Here is a 14,786-nt window from a genome sequence, read left to right as displayed (position 1 = left end):
AGTGGCTTTCTAAGAAGAGGGAGACAGACCAGAGAGACACATACACACCCTCATACTCCTGACTCTTGCCATGCAATATCCTGTGCTGCCTTGGACTCTGCTAGCAAGAAGGCCACCAGCAGACAAGGCCCCTAGAATTTATACCTTAGAACTGTGAGTCAAAATAAATCACTTTTCTTTATAACTTACTCAGTCTGTTGTTTTACATTATTAGCAACAGAAAATGGACTTTTGAAGCAGTCCAGGCAGTCTAATTCAGTCAAGAAACCAAACTAGGGCATTAGCAATAAGGGCAGAGAGGAGGGGAAAATACCAGAAATGAGATAAAATGTTGACAGGACTTGTAAACTAATGCATGTGGAAGATAAAGAAGAGAGAAAATCAAGGATGACAATAGCCTGCTAGCTGAGGTGAATGATTGTCACACTCCCTACACCAGTCTTATCTGAGAATAGAGTAATTCCCAACAGAACATACATATTAAAAAAAAAAGAAGAACATACATGTTTTATGGAAACAAAACTGTGTTCAATTCTAATCTTTTGAATTTCAGATGCCTGTGGAACATCTAAGCCCAGGATTCTACTAGGTAAATAAGTCTAAGCTGGAGATATATATTTAAAGGCATCCAAATTATGTTAGTTGGCTTTATATCTCAATAACAAATACCTGAGAAAATCAATTTACAAAGATAAAAGGTTTACCTTGGCTCATAGTGTTGGAGGTTTCAGCCTATGATTGGTGGGCACCATTGTTTGAACCTGTGGTGAGGCAGCACCTCATGGTGGGAGCATGTAGTAGAGCAAAACTACCTTGTAGAATAGGAATGCTAATAATACCTCTCATAGGATTCACAGTACAGCCTACTTCAGATGGCTGCCGGGAGATTAATTGAACTTATAGGTATAAAGCACTTAATACAGTGCTGGGCTAATAAAAGCCAAATATAATAATAATAACAATAATAATATATTCAAAGCTAGCTATAGTAATTTTATTGCTCGTGTAGTTCTTGCTAGGTGTCGAGTATGATTTTAAGTATTAGTCTCATGTTACAAATGAGAAAACTGAGGTATCAACATATGAAATGCCTTGACTAGGGTCACACAGCCACTCAGTGTCAGAGCTGGTATTCAAACCCAGGTAGTTTAGAACCAGAGGCTGGATTCTTACTATGCATTAATGTCTCCCCACAAAAAGAACATTTTTATCATCAATCTAGATGGATTGATCAATTGTAAAGCTTTTTAGGTATAATGAACTAAATTAAGAGATACAAGGGAATACTTGTATTAAATATATCTATGGGCCCCCTCAGACTCTCATGGCCCCTCCTGTCTCTGTGACACTCAGCTACTGCAGGGACCCACTCTGAGCTCTTCCCACAATTTCTAAACACTGCAAAGCTTGAGATCTAGCTTCCCCAGAATCTGCTGAGAAGGACAAATGATACAACCCATATATATAGGTGTGTTAAAATTTGAGAAGGGCAACAGAAATTCCTTCTTCCTTCCTCCATGGACTGTTCCATGGCATGGTTTCCTTGCAGCTTATCTGAAAATATCCCTCATGGCCAAACAGGAACACCTACTCAGGGGCCAGCTGTGTCTCTTATGGCTGGTCAAAAAGTATTGGCCAGCATGGCAACACATCACCTTGCATTTGTTTCCCAAACCTTCCTTTCCTGTTTTCCTTTGCCCTCACATTTGCCTGTGATTGCCGTAAATCTTGCCTTAGTCTCTCTGTTAGAAAATTTTAGAACATAATAAGTTTAAATAAAGCTTTGGAAAGTTCAGTCCTTTGTATATGTATAAAATAAGTAACAGTATAAGGTTACAGGTGAAAAAAGTTAATAGACAAAAATCAGTAGCCTTTCTATACACTAACAATGAATTATCAAAAAGATAAATAAGAAAACCCCATTTACAATAGCATAAAAAATATTTTATGGTAAGTGACCTCAGCTTCAGATCAAGAAGGTGAAAGATCTGTGCAGCAAAAACTCAGAAATTGATGAAGGACACTGAATAAGACACAAATAAATGGAAAGATATTCCATTCGTGGACTGGAAGAATTATTTGAACAGTATTAATTATTCAAATGCCCATACAACCCAAAGCAATTTACAGATTTAATGCAATTCCTTTCAAAATTCCAGTGTCATTTTTCACAGAAATAGAAAAAAAATCATGTGGAAATAGAAAAGACTCAAATATTTAAAAAAAAAAAACTTGAGCAAGAAAAAAAGAAAGCTGGAGAAAGGCAACACGCTCCCTGACTTCAACATATATTATATAGCTAATGTAACAGAAACAGCATGGTACTAGCATAAAAACAGACCACAGACCGATGAAACGGGATAGAAAACCTAGAAATAGACCCATGTATTTATGGTCAATTGATAATCAACAAAGATGCCAAGAACACATAATAGGAAAAGAAAAGTTTCTTAAATAAATAGTATTGGGAAGAAATTATGGTGGAATGTGATGGACATTATTATCCAAAGTATAGGTATGAAGACACGAATTGGTGTGAATATACTTTGTATACAACCAGAGATATGAAAAATTGTGCTGTATATGTGTAATATGAATTATAATGCATTCCACTGTCATATATAAATTTAAAAATTAATTTAAAAAATGAATAATATTGGGGAAACTGAATATCCACCTGCAGAAGAATGGGATACATTATTCCATATCCACATATACTAACATCACACTACACACAACATCCACTCAAAATGGATAAAAGACTAAAACTAAGACCCCAAAATGCAAAACTACTAGAAGAAAACAGGAGGAAGCTCCATGCATTTGGTCTGGACAACAATTTCTTGGACAGGACTCTAAAATCACAGGCGACATAACTAAAAGTAGACAAATGGAATGGAGTCAAACTAAAAAGCATCTGTACAGCAAAGGAAACAAGGGAGTGAAGAAATAATCCATGTATTGGGAGAAAGTATTTGCAAACCACATGTCTGGGAAGAAGCTAATATCCCCAAACAACTCAATATCAAGTAAATAATCTGATCTTAAAACTAGAAATGTAGTCAAACACATTTCTCAAAAGAAGATATATGAATAGCCAACACATTTAAAAAATAAAACGTTTAATATCTCTAATCATCCAGAAAATGAAAATTAAAACCACAGCTTACACCTGTTAGAATGCCTATTATCAAGAAGACATTACAACAGTATTGACAAGGATTTGAAGAAAAGGGAATGCTTGAACATGTTGGTGAGCATGTAAGTTAAATGTGCCACTACAGGAAACAGTATAGAGGTTCCTCAAAAAAAGCAAAATTAGAATTACAGCTCTCTCTACTGCCTCTCCTTGGGCCAAAAGCTACCAAGTCAGCCAATCATGGACTGAACGTCTGACACCAATTTCATGTTCTTTGAAAGGAATAAAGTTCAGAAACGAAAGGCAAGAGTGTGGTAGTGGATTAATGAAACTGTCCTCAAAAAATGTGAATTCTACATATTGATTGAGACTATCCAAAAGGAAAACCTAGTGGGTTTCTTCTTTTTTATTGAAATCGCTCATATCTGAGGGAAATAATGTGATGCTTGAGCTTTAGCTGTATGATTTTGCTGTTCAAGTTTTTAAAGTTTGCTGTATCACTGGCTCGTAAATATTTGTATACACTTTTTGTGAATGCTCACTATGAATTTGGGGGAAAGAACATGGGGATTTTTAAATTTAGAAAATGAAACTTTCTATGAAAAACTGCTTCAAATTAAAATCTCTGATTCACTTTGTAACAAAATAAAGCCTTACTAAAGCAATTTTAATCAAAATAAGTTATCTTGTTAAATCTACTTATGTTTTATTTCATACCAAAAAAAAACTAATACTATGTTGCAAATATTATCTATTCAAAAATTTTAAGAAAAACAGTTTCTGTTTCCTTTGCCATTATGGTCAAATAAATACCATTCAATATGGATATTATTAAGGAAAAAATAGAATTACCAAATCACCCAGCAATGCCACTTCTAGGTATATATACAAAGCAATTGAAATCACTATGTTGAGCAAATACCTGCACTTCATGTTTATTTCAGCATTATTCACAACAGTCAAGAGAAAAAAGCAACAAAAATGCCCAAATAAGAAAAATGTGGTAGGTATGTATGCACACTAAAATACAATACAACCTTGAAAAAAGAAAAAAAGGAAATCCTATCATTCACAACAACCTGGATGGAACTGGAGAACATTATACTGAGTGAAATAAACCAGACATAGAAAGACAAAGACTATATGATTTTGTTTAAATGTGCTATCTAAAAAAGTCCATCTCATAGAAATGGAGAATAGGAAGATGGTCACCAGAGGGTGGGGTTGGAGTAGGAGGGAAGAAAAGAAAAGGGAAAAGGGAAAGAAAAGATGTGGACTAAAGGGTACAAGTTCCAGTAGACAGGAATAAATAAAGTTGATGTCATAGAACTAGACAGTGGAACAGTGATTACCAAAGACTGTGGAAGGGAGGGAGGAGAGGAGGCTGGGGAGAAAGTGGTCATTCAGTGAAAATTAGGAGGAATAAGTTCTGGTTCCCTATTACACAAGAGGGTAACTAATTAATAATAAGGTCTTGCATATTTCAGAAGAGTTTTTTAGTTGTTTTTTGTTAAAGAGGATTGAGCCCAGAAGTGCTTTAATACTGAACAACATCCCAGTCCCTTTTATTTTTTATTTTTTTATTTTGAGACAGGGTCTGTTTTAGTCAATTATTTTGTTGCTGTGACCAAAAGACCTGATGAGTGTTGAGAGCCACAACCAAAGGGGCCCCAGCAAACTTCCAGCTGCCGACTGATGATTGGCTCACAGCAGCCCCAGCAACATCTAGCTGATTGGCTCCTCTGTGGTGATGCTTATTGGAGATGCTCATTGAGCTGTTTCCCTGCCCTTTCAGACTGCCGGCTGATGATTGACTCACAGCTGCCCCAGCAACATCTAGCTGATTGGCTCCTCTGTGGTGATGCTCATTGGGCTGTTTCCCTGCCCTTTCAGACCAGGGAGCTGCTCACTGGGGGACTTCTTTGGCTCCGCCCACATGACCCAGCCAATCGGCCTCAAGAGCAGGAGGATTGTGGGAGTGGGAGAGGCTTGTGGTTTGTGTGTGAGGCTTGTGGGAAGCCGGTGGTGGCAGTTGGGCTCTGAGGGTTTTTCCTGAGGAGCTGTTTTGTTTGGCCTGTGTGGTTCTAAAAATAAAGTTCGTTTCTTTTGACAAGTGGCTCCTGAATTGTGCCCAGCCAGACTGCGGCAGATGAGAAAATTTTTAGAAGAGGAAAAGTTTATTTGGGGACTCACAGTTTCAGGTGTCTCAGTCCATAGATGGCTGGTTCCATTCCTTAGGGCAAGAGGTGAGACTGAACATCATGGCAGAGGAGCGGTGGAGGAAAGCAATTGGACATCACTCCAGGAAGCAGACAGTCTCCATTCACCAGGTAAAAAATATATACCCCAAAGGCACCCCACCCACACACCTCCTCCAGTCACACCCTACCTGCCTATAGTCAACACCCAGTTAATCCCTATTTGCAGATTAAAACACTGGTTTGGTTAAGACTCTCATAATCTAATCATTTCACCTCTAAACTTTTTTGCATGTCACACATAAGCTTTTGGGAAATACCTCATAACTAAACTATAACAAGAGCTCACTAAGTTGCTAAGGGTTTTATTAAATTGCCCAGGCTGGCCTCAAACTTGTGATGCTCCTGCATCAGCCTCCCAAGTCACTGAGATTACAGGAGTACACTACCATACTTGGCTAGAAGAGAGGTTTTTGGATGTTTTCAACATAATGAATCAATAATTGCTACCTTGATTTGATTAATATTTTGAAACATCAATTTGTACCCTAGAAATATGTAAAATTGCAAAGTATGAATTAAAAAATAATAGATTTTTAACATTCTCAGATAAAAAATAAGTGGATGATATAATGTTAATTTGCTTGATTGAATCTTTCTACAATATATACATAGATCAAAATATCACATGAGCCTATAAACATACATAGTAATTATTTGTCAATTAAAATATATATATACTTTAAAATAGAACTATACCTACACAATAAAATACTATGCAACTGAAAAAAGAAGTTCTTGAAGAATGGCTGTTGGATTATTCATATTAAATGGAAAAATAAAGACAAAAAATAGAGGTGTAAATACAGGTCAATGTTATATACACTATATTCTACTTTTATGAGGTAGAAATCAAAAAAAAATATATTTGTACTTGCTGACTGTTTGCATAAAGAGTTCTTAAAAGGAGGGCTGGGTTTGTAGCTCAGTAGTAGAGTGCCTGCCTAGCACATTTGAGTCACTGGGTTTGATCCTCAGCATCACATAAAAATAAATAAATAAAGACATTGTGTCATCTAAACAAAAAATAGTTTTTTAAAGTCCTTAAAAGTATACAAAGAATGTCTTTTAAAATGACTATTTATGTATTTCATGAAGAAGAAATGGAGAATAAAAATAAAAATCAGCAGCGGGAACTACTTAAGAAGAATAGTCAATCAAAGGAAAATACAATTCAACTTAAAAACTAGAAACAAATCAAAATGACAAGAAATAAAAATCATCTCTCAACAATAACATTGAATGTAAATTGACTAAACTCATCAATCAAAAGACATAGGCTGGCAGATTGGACTGAAAAACAAGAACAACAATGTGCTGTCTTCAAGAGACTCACCTCATAGACAAATACATCCACAGACTAAAGGTGAGAGGTTGGGAAAAAAAAAAAAAAAAAAAAACATCATTCACATGGATCTCATAAACAATCAGGGGTTTCTAGTCTCATAAAGTTCATTTCAAACTAAAGTTAATCAGAAGAGATAAAGAAGGAATTCATACTGTTTAAAGGAATCACACAACAAGAAGAAATAACAATTATAAATACTTATACCCCAAACAATGAGCATCTACATACATCAAACAAACACTTCTCAATACCAAAAATCAACACAATAATACTGGGTGACTTTAACATACCTCTCTCATGACTAGATAGATCTTCCGAACAAAAACTTAATAAAGAAGATATGAAATAAAAAATGCAATTAATAATTCAGACTTAAAAGTCATATGTAGAATATTTAATCCATCAATGACTGAATACATTTTCTCCTTAGCAGCCCATGGAATATTTTCTAAAACAGACCACATCTTAGGCCACAAAACAACTCTAAGCAAAACAGAAAAATATAGAGTTAATACCCTGAATTCTATCAGGTCATAATGGAATGAAATTAGAAATCAACAATAAGATAAAAAATAGAAAGGAGGAGACACTGTGAGGAAAAACCAATTGGAACACAGGGCTGTCCATGGACATCTGTAGGTCCTTTGATAGTGCTAACTGCTCTAACATCTGAAGACTAAATAATTCACTTCTGAATGATGAATGGATAACAGAAGAAATCAGGGATAAAATTTGAAAAATACTTAGAGGTAAATGAAAATAATTATACAACATATCAAAATCTCTGGGACACTAAGAGATGATTCTAAGAGGAAAGTTTATAGCATTGAGCTCATTATTAAAAGAACAGAAAGATACAAAATAAATAATCTAACATTACATTTCAAGGCCCTAGAAAAAAAAGAATAAATCTACACCAAAATCAATAAAAGATAGGCAATAATTTAAATCAAAGCAAAAATCAATGAAATTGAGATTTTAAAAAATTCAAAAAAATCAAAATAAAAAGTTGGTTCTTTAAAACAAGAAACAAAATTGTTTTTTCAAGCTAACTCCCCCCCAAAAAAAAACAGAAAAAAGTCCGATCATTAAACTCTGTGATAATATATCACCACAGATACTACTGAAATACAGAGTATTTTCAGAACCTATTTTGAAAACTTATACTCCAATAAGCTAGAAAGTCTTGAAGACATCAATGAATTCCTAGAGACATATGACCTACCCAAATTGAACCAGAGAATATAGAAAATTTAAACAGACCAATCTCAAGTAAGGAAATTGAAGAAGCCATCAAAAGCCTACCAGCAAAGAAAAGCCCAGGATTGGAGGGATTCTCAGTCAAGTTCTACTAGACCTTTAAAGAAGAACTAATACCAATCATCCTCAAATTATTCCATGAAATAGAAAAGGAAGGAATTCTTCCAAACACATTCTATGAAGCTAGTGTCACCCATCTTCTCAATTTGACAATTAATATTGCCAAACAAGACAAGAACACATCAAGGGGAAAAAACTGCAGACCAATATCCTTGATTAACATAGATGTAAAAATTCTCAATGAAGTATTGGCAAATCTCAGCAGGGAAGGCCGCATCCTGGAAAATGGCGGATGGGAAGGCGGGAGAGGAGAAGCCTGAAAAGTCGCAGTGAGTTGGAGCCGCAGGAGTAATGGAGAGGAAAGTTCCAGTCGCAGTGCTGAGAAGCGATCAGCTGAAGAAGAAGCTTCAGACCTCCCAACAAAGCCTACAAAGATCTCCAAGTTTGGATTTGCCATAGGTAGTCAGACAACAAAGAAAGCATCAGCCATTTCATCAAACTTGGATCAAGAAAGCCTAAAGAAACTGTTCCAACTCTTGCTCCAAAAATCCTTTCAGTAGCAGCAGCTTTTAATGAAGATGAAGATAGTGAACCAGAGGAAATGCCTCCAGAAGCAAAGATGAGGATGAAGAATATTGGAAGGGATACACCAACATCAGCTGGACCAAACTCTTTCAATAAAGGAAAGCATGGGTTTTCTGATAACCAGAAGCTATGGGAACGAAATATAAAATCTCATCTTGGAAATGTCCATGACCAAGACAATTAAATGATGTGTTTTGAAATTGGGGTGTGGGATGGGTGTAAAGTTAAAAGGAACAGTTTCCTTTTTTTAAAGAATGGTATAAGACTATCTTTGGAGCCGCTTTTTTTTCTTTTTGTTTTTCTTTTGTTTTTTAAGATTGAGTGGTACACTAATAAATGAGAGTTTGAAATTAGAGGTAATTTATGTTTTATATACAGATTTCAAGACATTTTCTAATTTTGTAGTTTCATGTGATTAGTTTCCAAAGGTTACAGGTAATAAAGAAACCAGAAATGGTACCTTTTTAAGAATTGCATGTTTTTTAGGCACAACTATTAGCACATTAAGAGGGAAACAAAAAGTTACTATCTTTTTAAAACTGCAAGCAGTTACTCTCCTAACTTAACTCACTCATTATTTAAACTGTCTGGCTCCCAGGAACAGCCTTATAGAGAGAAGGGAGTATTGTACTGGACTATTAACTGATAATAAATTTAGATAAAATTAAAATACAGCTTTTTTTCCTATGGGCATTTGTTTTGTTTCAAGTCATCATATACTAGGTATTGGCATTGCTATCAGTGGATACAAACGCTTAGCTCTTAAAAATGTTTTTATTTCTTTTTTAATTTTTATATGACGTATCGAGTATTTCAAATAGCCCACACACCTTAATGGGTCTTGTCTACCTTCATTAGTCTTCAAAGAACAACCATTTGCTACCAAAGTAAATCAGTATTCTGAATGTGCTTCTCTTGGTTTTTGTTCATAACTAGTTCCTGTAAGCATTTCCACCAGAACTTGAGGCAAATCATAAGGAAGCATTTCTTTTAAAGTACAAACCACCACCAAAATTTAAATGTATATAATACTTAAGCATTTGGCTGGTTTTTATTTTTTTAAATGTATAAACACACACACAAAAATGAAAAATTTAACATTGTATGAAGACAACATGAGAAGATGCACTTTCTGTAACTTTGTCTAATCATTTAAGTTACTTGTTAAATCCAATTAAATTGAACTCACTGCAGAATTTCTTATTAGTACAAGTCTATGGTTTATTTGAAATATATATATGACCAGTGTCTTCTCAAAAGCACATTTTAGGTATTAAAAATAGAAGGAAAGGGGCTGGGGATGTGGCTCAAGCGGTAGTGCACTCGCCTGGTATGCGTGTGGCCCAGGTTCAATCCTCAGCACCACATACAAACAAAGATGTTATGTCTGCCGAAAACTAAAAAATAAATATTTAAAAAAATTCTCTCTCTCTCTCTCTCTCAAAAAAAATAAATAAATAAATAAATAAAAGGGAAGAAAATGCATCTTCAATCACATTTTATGAATCTCCCACCACATATACTGTTAAGATTTGTGTATCATAGGGTGTTTGTTTTGTATTTTTGTATTGTATATGGACATAATTTTTTTTAAAGAGAGAGTAAGAGAGGAGAGAGAGAGAGAGAGACAGAGAGAATTTTTAATATTTATTTTTTAGTTCTCGGCAGACACAACATCTTTGTTGGTATGTGGTGCTGAGGATCGAACCCGGGCCGCATGCATGCCAGGCGAGCGCGCTACCACTTGAGCCACATCCCCAGCCCCTGGACATAATTTTTTAATGTGACAATTAAACATCTCTAAAAGCATAGTCACAGATAATAAAAATATGTTAATATGATTTCCTTGAAAACTCCTACAATGTTAAATTTGGAAGCAGCTTCAAACTATTTTATTGGTGGTAATTAACTCACTAAGCTCTTTTAATTGGTAATAATTCCAGAGAAGCAACCTGTATATATTCCTAACTCTTGTTCACTTGCATTTAAGTTTAGAAAGAGCCCCAAGTAAAACAATGGGAATGTATATACAACTATTAGTTCTTAACATAATTTAATTATATCAAGAAATATGAATTTAACTTACTTTTATATAGGCAAACTACCCATTTTGTCCATTTTACTGTTTGTTAAAATAACATCCCTCTACTACATATTCTTTTCTTGACCCAAATGAAATATTAACCTAAGGTCAAGATGAGGAGAGAGAAACGACTGAGATGAATGTCTTTACTAAAATACCAATAAATTTTGTCAAACTCAAAAAAAAAAAGGAAAGAAATATTAGCAAATCTCATACAAAAACACATTAAAAAGATAAGTTCACCATAATCAAGTGGGTTTCATTCCAGGGAGGCAAGGTTGATTCAACATATGGAAATCAAAAAATGTAATTGATCATATTAAAAAATAGACTTAAAGACAAGAATCATCTTATTGTCTAATTTTTTGAGTTCTTTGTATACTCTGGATATTAGGGCTCTATCTGAAGTGTGAGGAGTAAAGATTTGTTCCCAGGATGTAGGCTCCCTATCTACCTCTCTTATTGTTTCTTTTCCTGAGAAAAAACTTTTTAGTTTGAGTAAGTCCCATTTGTTGATTCTAGTTATTAACTCTTGTGCTATGGGTGTCCTATTGAGGAATTTGGAGCCCGACCCCACAGTATGTAGATCGTAGCCAACTTTTTCTTCTATCAGACGCCGTGTCTCTGATTTGATATCAAGCTCCTTGATCCATTTTGAGTTAACTTTTGTGCATGGTGAGAGAAAGGGATTCAGTTTCATTTTGATGCATATGGATTTCCAGTTTTCCCAGCACCATTTGTTGAAGATGCTATCCTTCCTCCATTGCATGCTTTTAGCCCCTTTATCAAATATAAGATAGTTGTAGTTTTGTGGATTGGTTTCTGTGTCCTCTATTCTGTACCATTGGTCCACCCGCCTGTTTTGGTACCAGTACCGTGCTGTTTTTGTTACTATTGCTCTGTAGTACTTCTCAGAGGAGGACATACAATCAATCAACAAGTACATGAAAAAATGCTCAACATCGCTAGCAGTCAGAGAAATGCAAATCAAAACCACCCTAAGATACCATCTCACTCCAGTAAGATTGGCAGCCATTAGGAAGTCAAACAACAACAAGTGCTGGCGAGGATGTGGGGAAAAGGGTACACTTGTTCATTGTTGGTGGGACTGCAAATTGGTGCAACCAATTTGGAAAGCAGTAGGTAGATTTCTTGGAAAGCTGGGAATGGAACCACCATTTGACCCAGCTATTCCCTTTCTCAGTCTATTCCCTAAAGACCTAAAAAGAGCATGCTACAGGGACACTGCTACATCGATGTTCATAGCAGCACAATTCACAATAGCAAGACTGTGGAACCAACCTAGATGCCCTTCAATAGATAAATGGATAAAAAAAAATGTGGCATTTATACACAATGGAGTATTACTCTGCATTAAAAAAATGACAAAATCATAGAATTTGGAGGGAAATGGATGGCATGAGAGCAGATTATGCTAAGTGAAGCTAGCCAATCCCTAAAAAACAAATGCCAAATGTCTTCTTTGATATAAGGAGAGTAACTAAGAACAGAGTAGGGACGAAGAGCATGAGAAGAAGATTAACATTAAACAGGGATGAGAGGTGGGAGGGAAAGGGAGAGAGAAGGGGAATTGCATGGAAATGGAAGGAGACCCTCAGGGTTATACAAAATTACATACAAGAGGAAGTGAGGGGAAAGGGAAAAATAATACAAGGGGGAGAAATGAATTACAGTAGAGGGGGTAGAGAGAGAAGAGGGGAGGGGAGGGGAGGGGAGGGGGGATAGTAGAGGATAGGAAAGGCAGCAGAATACAACAGACACTAGTATGGCAATATGTAAATCAATGGAAGTGTAACTGATGTGATTCTGCAATCTGTATACGGGGTAAAAATGGGAGTTCATAATCCACTTGAATCAAAGTGTGAAATATGATATGTCAAGAACTATGTAATGTTTTGAACAACCAACAATAAAAAAATAAATAAATAAATAAAAAGACAAGAATCACATGATTATTTCAATAGATGCAGAAAAGCATTTGAAAAAAAATTCTTTAATTAATTAATTAATTCATGTTGAAAATACTAGAAAAAACTAGGGATAAAAAAGAACATACCTCAACATTGTAAAAGCTACATATGACAAACCCAAGGCCAGCATCATTCTAAATGTAGAGAAATTGAAAGCATTCCCTCCAAAAACTTGAACAAGACAAGGATGCACTCTTTCACCACTTCTATTCAACATAGTCCTTGAAACTCTAGTCAGAGCAATGAGACAACAGAAAGAAATTAAAAAGATACAAATAGGAAAAGAAGAGTTCAAACTATCTGTTTGCCAATGACATGATTCTATATTTAGAAGACCCAAAAGAAACTCTACAAGAAAACTTTTAGAATTCATAAACGAATTCAGCAGAGTAGAAGGTTACAAAATTAACACCCAGAAGTCAATTGCGTTCCTATACACCAGTGACAAATCACCTGAAAAAGAAATTAGGAAAACCATCCATTCACAATAGCCTCAAAAAAACAAAAACAAAAACAAAAAAACACCTTGGGACTCAATCTAAGAAAAAGGTTAAAAAAAAAAAAAAACCTCTACAATGAAAACTACAGAATACTAAAGAAAGAGATCGAAAAAGACCTTCCATGTTCTTGGATAGGCAGAATTAATATTGTCAAAATGGCCATACTACCAAAAAGCACTGTTCAAATTCAATGCAATTCCCATCAAAATTCCAATGATGTTCTTCATAGAAATAGAAAAAGCAGTCATGAAATTCATTTGGAATAATAAGAGGCCCAGAATAGACAAAGCAATCCTCAGCAAGAAAAGCAAAGCGGAAGGCATCACAATATCATATCTTAAATTATACTACACAGCTATAGTAACAAAAACAGCATTGGCTAGGCACAGTTGTTCATGCCTGTAATCCCAGCAGCTCAGGAAGCTAAGGCAGGAGGATCGAGAGTTCAAAGCCAGCCTCAGCAAAAGTAAGGTGCTAATCAACTCAGTGAGACCCTGTCTCTAAATAAAATACAAAATACAGCTGGGGATGTGGCTCAGTGGTCAAGTACCCCACCCTGGTACCCCACCACCAAGAAAAACAGTACAGTGTTGGCACCAAAACAAGCAAGAAGACTAATGGAACAAAATAGAACACACAGACCAACCCTCATGAATACAGTGACCTCATATTAGACAAAGTTGCAAAAATCATACATTGGAGAAAAGATAGCCTCTTCAACAAATAGTGCCGGGAAAAATGGAAATCCATATGTAATAGAATGAAATTTAACCTCTGTCTCTCACTCTACACAAAACTCAACTCAAAATGGATTAAAGACATAGAAATTAGACCTGCATATACTAGTAGAAAATGCAGACCCAATACTTCGACATATTGGCTCAGGAACTGACTTCCTTAACAAGACTCCTAAAATACAAGAAGTAAAACCAGTAATCAATAAATGGGGTGAAATCAAACTAAAAAGCCTCTTTCTAGCAAAGGAAACAATCAAGAGCTTAAAGAGACTGGGAGAAAATCTTTGCCACCTGTACCAGGGATAGGTAATCGATTTTCAGGATATATAAAGACCTCAAAAAACTTAACACCAAAAAACAAATAATCCAATCAATAAATGAGCCAAGGAACTAAGCAGACACTTCTCAAAAGAAGAAATACAAATGGTCAGCAAATATATGTGAGAGGCTGGAAGATGGCGGCGAAGGGAGTGCATCACCCCCATGTACCGCGTCACTGTGCAGGAGAATGACGAGTTAGAATGGCTAAAAGCTATCTTGTTAGGAATTTCCAGCAAAATTGGGTTGCTCCAAAACCTAGAGGAAGGATTTTCATCACACGAGGATCAGCTACAGGGGCTCAAACACGAGCGATTTGTCCGCATGGAGGGTCACGCTGCTTATTCAGCAAATCGCCCCGTGGCTAGAGTCTGCGGCACGCTCTGGGAAACGACGAGATAGCAACGCAAAGATACAGCGCTGCGGATTCTGTGGGCTCCTGCCAGCTGTGCAGTAACTGTACTCAGTGCTGAATTCTGGGTTTGAGACAGGGGAAGGAAGCGGTCC

General features: G+C 35.8%; 1 pseudogene across 1 annotated transcript; it reads left to right on the top strand.

Moving 5' to 3' along the window:
• Nucleotides 1-8,332: 8,332 nt before the first annotated feature.
• On the top strand, nucleotides 8,333-9,073 carry LOC308641992 (PEST proteolytic signal-containing nuclear protein-like; annotated as a pseudogene). The gene has a single exon. The product of its transcript is annotated as a PEST proteolytic signal-containing nuclear protein-like (transcript).
• The last annotated feature ends 5,713 nt before the right edge of the window (nucleotides 9,074-14,786 follow it).

This window comes from Spermophilus citellus (assembly GCF_964194105.1).
Source record: "Spermophilus citellus genome assembly, chromosome: 2".
Taxonomy (NCBI): Eukaryota; Metazoa; Chordata; class Mammalia; order Rodentia; family Sciuridae; genus Spermophilus; species Spermophilus citellus.
Note: the sequence above shows the minus strand (reverse complement) of the source record. Positions and strands in the feature narration are given on the sequence as shown.